The 7,391-nt window shown below is 40.2% G+C and overlaps 1 protein-coding gene across 1 annotated transcript in view; it reads left to right on the top strand.

Annotated features, from left to right (window-relative positions):
- The first annotated feature begins 4,561 nt into the window (after positions 1 to 4,561).
- Positions 4,562 to 7,391, top strand: part of chd7 (chromodomain helicase DNA binding protein 7) — a 68,908-nt gene continuing 66,078 nt past the window's right edge. The window contains exon 1 of the mRNA XM_034886994.1: positions 4,562 to 4,890. The gene's annotated coding sequence lies outside the window, so the exon portion shown is untranslated. The remainder of the gene's footprint in view (positions 4,891 to 7,391) is intronic.

The raw sequence follows: 7,391 nt of genomic DNA, 5'->3' as shown, positions 1-7,391 counted from the left end.
GTCAATGCGTCTCCCTTTCAAGCAAGCAAAGATTTACACCACGAATTAGCTGGCAGATATATAATGTATACTGTTTAGAGCTTGATCGATGACTGCTGCAATTTATTTTGCTTCGAGATGCCCAATGTAATATGCACCATTTTATTGTTACGATCATATTTTATTACTTCAGTTACTCATTGTTCATCCTCCCCTCTCATCCCCACTTCTTCTCTTTCTTTCTATTTGGTAATGTTAGCTCTCTATCTATTTCTAATGCCAAATTATTGTGTTTACCTGTGTTTTGTCAACAACAACAAAATGAGGAAAGAAATCAACAAAGCCTGTGTATTTGTCCTGAAATCAGCTGCCTGCCTTAACTCCACCCCAGAGAGATTTGGAAAGCTGCTAAACTGAATCAAACTGACCCTTTAACTGCAGATAGGCATTTTACCACTAATTAGCTAGTTGACAATACATTACTGATGCATAGGTGCACACTTAAGACCCATGTGAAGTCATAGAAACAGGCCTAGTTTGAATTTTCTTGGGGCGTTTGAAAATAATCCAAACCCACATGTTGACTTTATTTTTTTCCATCTCCATTCGCGCACACACCCAGCGTGCATACTGTACATGCATGCATACCTATATGATGCATACATATATTTCTGTTTATCTAACCTAGCTGTTGTCTCTCAAGGCTAACTGTATAAATGTAGGGAGTTTTTTGGTTTCACAGCAGTACGAGTGAATCTGTTTTCCTCTGCAGTTCTTCTATTATTTTCTAATAATAATCTTATTCTGATGATGATTATTCTTCGTAAAGCAAAATTTAGTGCGTTTGTATGTATGTATGTATGTACGTATGTATGTGTGCGTGTGTGTGGACCCAGAGGGGTTACAGGGGGAGGATCAAGCCAAACCTGATGCATCTATCTATCTATCTATCTATCTATCTATGGATTGATCTAGCTATCTTATCTATGTGGCCCTCCTGTCTCGCTCTTCCTGCCTCTCCCCCTCCCCCTCAACGTTATTTGCTGTGTTTGTTCTTTGGAAAAAACAAAACTTAAAAAAAAAAAGAAAAAATGAAAATGCTATCACAATAAACTATAATAAAACATTCTAAACTCTAAACATGTCATTTTGATGGTTATGTGGCGATGGAAAAATACAGTGTTTGAAAAAAGAAAAACTGCATTTGTATTTTCTGTCTTGTTGTTTTGGCCACCCGGCCTGCTCATGCTGACTTTTGGGTTTACGAATGAGTGAATGAGTGAGTGAGTGAATAAAGGAATCATAATGGGTCCACATGCTGTTTTATTCTATCTGATTTATCCATTAAAATGAGCGGGGAGGGACTTGTGCGCTCTTGGATCCGTGCCATTCGACCTTCAGCAGTCATGGAGATTGTATTCCCTGATGAAGGTCAGCCAGACTGAGAGCCTGCGTAATGAATGAAACATTTTTTAACTCCTATGTAGTCACGATAGGTTCTGTGTATGTGCATGGGCTTTTTAGCAATGCTTTACTGTACATATACAGGAACATGTCATGTTTATGGGACACCAATGTGTTAGCTAGGAAGCCACCATAAGCATATTACATGTTAGCATGAAGTGCTAGAGCCAGTGAACAGAAGGGTCATTTGGTATTAAGGGTTATACGTTTCAACCAATGGCTGTCTTTATTAATGGTGCATAAATAATTCACCAATGCTTTGATCAATAAGCCATGGAAAAGACACAACATCTAAAAAATAACATCTCCAGAAACTGTTACCCAGATACTCTAATGGATACACGACAGACCTCGCTGTTAACGGTGTTTCTAGGGACTACGCATTTCTGCTATAAAAGGTAGCTCTAGGGAACTTTTTGTTTTGCGTGAACTGTCCCTTTATTTGCAGGAGTCCCCTGATGGTTGTACATGATTATTTCACCAGTAATGTGGATGTAATGACTAAAGGCCTAAAGGCAAATGATAGTCTGGTAAGTTCAAAAAATGACTTACTTTACTGTAATGTAGCCATTAAAACCAGGAAAAGACTAGTCTTGGGCTATATTACGATATCCGCATTTAAGACAATGTTTATTCTCACATCTTGATATCGATATAATATCGATATGTTGCCCAGCTCTAATTTCTAGTACTTCTTTAGTCATGTTGTATAACAGAAATTAAATTAAACCACAATTCCATCTCCAATAAATGATCACCACTAGTGTTGTGCAGAATAATAACAGAACCAGATCCTCCGGTTTTGAACTTCAGGACAAAATATAAAAATAAATACAGAGCATCTATGATCATAGGAGTAACATCACCAGTCACAAACCCCTTAACTAGTAAATCAAGTTAAAAAAAAAACTAAAAAAGTGTCTTAGCAAGTTGTTCTACCACATGCCTTCAGAACATTTATAAGGCCATCAGAAGCAGAGTTATCCGACTAATGTAAAACTTACTAACCCACTTAAAAGGACTATGAAATATCAGGACATCCTCCAGCCTAGATGCTGCTGACTGCAGACATCAGATTGCACTGATCAAAAAGAAAAAGCACACAGACCACACCTTAAGAATTACAGTATGTTTAATCAGTATTTAACTCTGATGTACTGGTAATGACTGACAAAACACAACGTCTGAGCATGTCATATTTTATAGCTCCTCAGACCAAAGCTAAAGTGTCCACGTGACCCATTTATTAGTTTTATGTTTGAAGGTTCACAGAACTTTGCTGTGGTGACTTACGGCCTGTTTCTGCTTCAGATCCCACAAACATCAGATTCTTCAAAGCAAAATGTTTCTCTACAGGCAAAGAGGATATCTCAAAAACTAACACCAAAGTTCTGCAGAACTGTGATCATCTACTGTACATTCAAAATACTAAAAGAAAAATGTTTTCTACCTTCCTATGTGCTGGCAAACAGTGTGTCACGTACACACAGTGCATGAAGGAAAATCATAAGGTATCTGGAAGTAGCTTTAAAGTCGAATAAAATAAAACGTTTGGTAATGCAGTCTAGACTTCTCACATCTGTACTTTTAAGTTTGTTATTACTATGATAACATAACTTTGACTTATATAAAAGCAGACATAATGTTCACGGAGAAGGATTACATAACTCAAGCAATTTTCAAGTCTCCGCATGTTGATTTTCAAAACATACTGAAATGAGCTGAAACCAGGCGGTGTCTCAACAGTAGGGAAATAAGTTCAAAAAGATCTGGAAGAATATAGAATGTGTATCATTTGTAGTAAATGGGCGACAACTTGCAGAGACAATGGTATAGTCCTTAGCTAAGAGAAAATGCTGTGGATGCCTTTCATGTAAATAGATTTTCTAGTGAGAAAGTCATGTGACTCAGTGCTTTCCTACAGCGTGCAGGCCTCTCTTCTGAGCACCAGATTACTAATTGTGTCAGAGTCATCTGCATCACCGCTGGTCACTCACATGCATCTTCATTTCATCATTTTAGGTCAATCCAAGGATTCAAAAAGTACCCAACATGAAGTTCAAAGAGGGTTTATACTCCTGGCTACTACATTATCCACAACGCAACTCGACTTGATTCAGGTTTTCAGAGAAGGTTATGCTAGAGACAGTCACTAGCCTCGAGCAAAGATGAGGGGTGGACTACAGAGGTATGGTGACCTCACTTCTTTCTGACTCCACGTCCCCAGATGTTTTCATTATCAAATCTGTAGTCTTCATCCCCAGTCAATGCTGTCTCGAGTGACATCACTTGAAAACATTGATCACATTTATGATCCACAAAAGGCTTTGGACAACGTTTTCACATATGCAGTTGTAACACCGGGAAACAGACTTTTGATGGGTAAAATCAGGGGAGTTTCCCTTTAAGACAACACTATTGTGCAAACAAAAATGAAGGGAGCCTGTCCTTTAATTAATAAAAACAATCATGTATGACGGACTGATGCATTCCATACTGCACTATTAAAGAGGTTATCTTGTTCTTGTGTAAGTCATAATCAGCACACAAGCATTCAAATTAAGTTTCCGGTTCCTGTTGGCTTGACACTTTTCCTGTTTGCACAATCATGGCAGTGAAGACTCTTTGACCCAATGGTCACAGGGTCCCTGAAAGAGTTCTGGTTGCTTATTATAACTAAAACAAAAACACATTTTAAAGCCACTATTATAATATAATATAATATTTCATTCACAACATAAACCTTAAACACCTAAAACAGCAGAATAGCACAGATATCCGGCTATATAGATTACACCCAACCCCACCTTACTTGGTCATCACAACATTCAGGTCACTAAAATATTTCCCTTCTCTCTTTATGTTGGTTTGTATTAGACTTTCAAACAGATTTCTTGCTTTTATTGTCTTATCATATCTTTCTATAAAAAACATTTAAAAAACTATCAAATGTTGACTCAGTTGTAAACACCAAACCTTAGTCAAATGGACGCCTAAGTAGCCTGTATTTTCTTTACAATCCCCACAACAAGAACTCACAGAAAGCGTCACACGGGCACGGCGGGGTCAGTGACCGCGCACGCCGCCTGTTTATCTCTATGAGAGATTCTCGGGAGCGCGCCCCCCCTGGCCGAGGAAGGTGAGCGAGTGTCTGGAGGGGAGGACTCGGGAGCGCGACCAGCCGAGGGATCGATCGGATTAAACTCGATTTGAGTGAAATTAACACAAAGGAGAGAAGAGCAACGCACACTCGTTTGGCGAGGTCGCGGATGCGAGACACGCCGGAGATATATTTCATGAATAACAAACTTGAACTTTTTTTGCTCTGTTTATTTATATTTCAAACGAAAAAGGACCACAGTGGATTTTTTTTAAGCAAGCGGAGATACAAGCCCTACTAACGAGGAGTTGATTTGAGAAAAAGCCCGAAGTGACCGAGCTTGTTGGGTAAGCTAACAAATTCCCTTTTGAATGAGTGCATTTTAAATTGTGTCGAGCATAATTGAACACGAATGTGAGGGTTTCATAGTACCCACTGATCCTGAATCAAACCCGTTTATATTACAGGCTATCTTCATAGTAAGTTTTCCATACTTTTCCAACGCAATCGCACTCTTTAATCAGTCGTGCGAGTTGGGGTTTCAACCAGAATGGCATTTCATTCAGAGCTAAGTCACTGGAAAGCTTATTTTAAGACTGCTGGTTTATTTAGCTGCTGTTTTATTTTCTCATTTCAGCAGAAAGTCATTGAAGGTCTATGTAGCTGCCATGCCGACATGCTAACAATAGCAAGTTTAGCTTTGCCACCCGCTGCATCGCTCCCACACACGCACAACAGTCCCGTAGATAGTTGAAAAGTGAAAAGAAAAATATCCAGCACTGCACGGAGAGCCTCTCTGTTTCGGAGTCCTTTCCCTTGACAACTTGTTGAATTTTGTAAAATAGCCTAAAATATTGACTTAATGTAGTTTTAAAGTCTAAGTGTTAGCCCCGTTAGCTAATTGTGTTGAAGCTTCTAGGAGACACGAGGTGGCTCGAGCGTAGAGGTGAGTCACTGGCCGACTGAATGAGCGGAGCTCTCGGAGTGAGATTCCCAGCGGACAATACTTGGCAGATATCATCAAAAACGCGTCGTCAGAGTATAGTTTAAACGTCTCTACACTAAAGTATAAATATTAATTGTATTTCAACCAAATACGAGTTTTTTTGTAAGGGGACACTGAAGTGTCCGTAGTAGTCGCTAGTTTATTGGACGGAAGGGACAGAGCTATGGAGGAGAGGGGGGGGGGGCAGTGAGGCCAGGCGGTCATTCCATACAATGGTGTTTTTCCACGTTTTATATTACCAAACCCCGTTCAAATGTCCGAAACATACTGTCGTCCTCGTGTACAGCTTTGGATTAACGAGAAAAGTGTTTTACTTTAATAAAAACCGAGATGAGCGAAGCGTTCCCTGGTCCGGAACGACGTGCGAAACACCGCTGATAGGCTAATTAGCCGTGCTAGCCACTGGAGGCTAGCCCACCGCTAGGACACCGAAGTTCTGCTAGCCAGCTCTCCTTCCCATTGTGTACGGGCGAAGACCACTTTTTAGCCCCCCCAAGCTAGCTAGTAACCTGCTCGGGGCGGTTATCCGTCGAGGCATAGCTCTTGAGCAAGGAAATTAACTTTCCGCATTTCGCTTCACTTTTTGTCGAGGTTAAAAGGCAAAGTAGCCTAGATACGTCCTTTCCGTGTTTTGGCTTTTGTTATGGGAGCTTGTTTGTAATGTTACATTGTATCCAGCGACCAAAGTTTGGTAACATCTGCGACTACACTTGTTACATTATGTGGACGGGCGAAAACGCACCTGCCCATGTACTTCTTACAAGTTACAGCAACACATACACAACCCGTTGTTTTTTCTTTCTTTACAATGCAACTTTATTTCATGTGTCGCTTGCCCTCTTTCTCCATTATGTGTTCTGTAATCGGTCAACTTGCATAATGGTCACCCTGTCGCTCTCACGTAACTTTGGCTGCGCTATCTGTGAAAATAACGCCAAGCGTTGTAGGCCTGTCGTCAAAACACACATACTTCGGTATTCATTTTCGCATGGTGGTTTTACTCGCATTCAGTGCAGCCTCCATGTTCTGGTTTGTTTTTTTTCCTCCTCCTGTATGCTATAGAGTCAGGAGCTGCTACCCCCACCACCGTGTGTCTGTGAGCCAAGATGGCAGCTAGTCATGTTTAGTGGGCCACAGAGGGAGAGATAAGAGGCCCCGACCACACGCACATACACACAGCACACAACAGATGTTCAGCACTATTTGGTCTCTCTCCCGTTTGTCTCTCTTGTCTTTTCTTGTGGTAAAAGTTAAGGCACTCATCCCCCATTCAGCCACAAGGCTGTCTTGGTTTGTTAAGAGGCTGTTGGTCTGGACTGAGCTGTAGATAGGACACAAAGTTAAGTTACCCCCATTTTATCCGCATGTAGTGACATCTTGGATTCCTTTTTTTTGTGAATTTAAGATTGTATAGGTTAAATGGTCTAATCCAAACATGTGATTGGTAATTTTATTCTGCTTAGGAGTTGCCTGTTTTATTTTATTTTTAATTTAAACTCGGGTTTGCTTTTTCTAGGAGTTGGCTTTGGTCGTCTTAGATTTGCCTAGGAGGCATTGGGATGAAACAAACCCTGACACAGCAATATTCAGCTGAGAAGCATGGAGGGACAGTGGTTCAAAATCAAAGGCATTACCATTTGAAACTATAGGAAGTAAAGTTTTAAAATCTAAATGTGTTCTCCGTACCATAAAGTCTAAAGTGCCGATCTGTATCACGCAGATTCCATTCATTCCATATTCAGTCCCATGCCCAGCATGTATGCAATGTCCCTGACATGGCCTCACAAACAGCTATTTCCAGTGCTATGTTTTATTTATTTATATATATATATATATATATAT

The sequence above is a fragment of the Etheostoma cragini genome, chromosome 12, assembly GCF_013103735.1.
Source record: "Etheostoma cragini isolate CJK2018 chromosome 12, CSU_Ecrag_1.0, whole genome shotgun sequence".
NCBI classification, from domain to species: Eukaryota; Metazoa; Chordata; class Actinopteri; order Perciformes; family Percidae; genus Etheostoma; species Etheostoma cragini.
The sequence above is the reverse complement of the archived record's forward strand: the minus strand, read 5'-3'. Positions and strand labels throughout refer to the sequence as shown.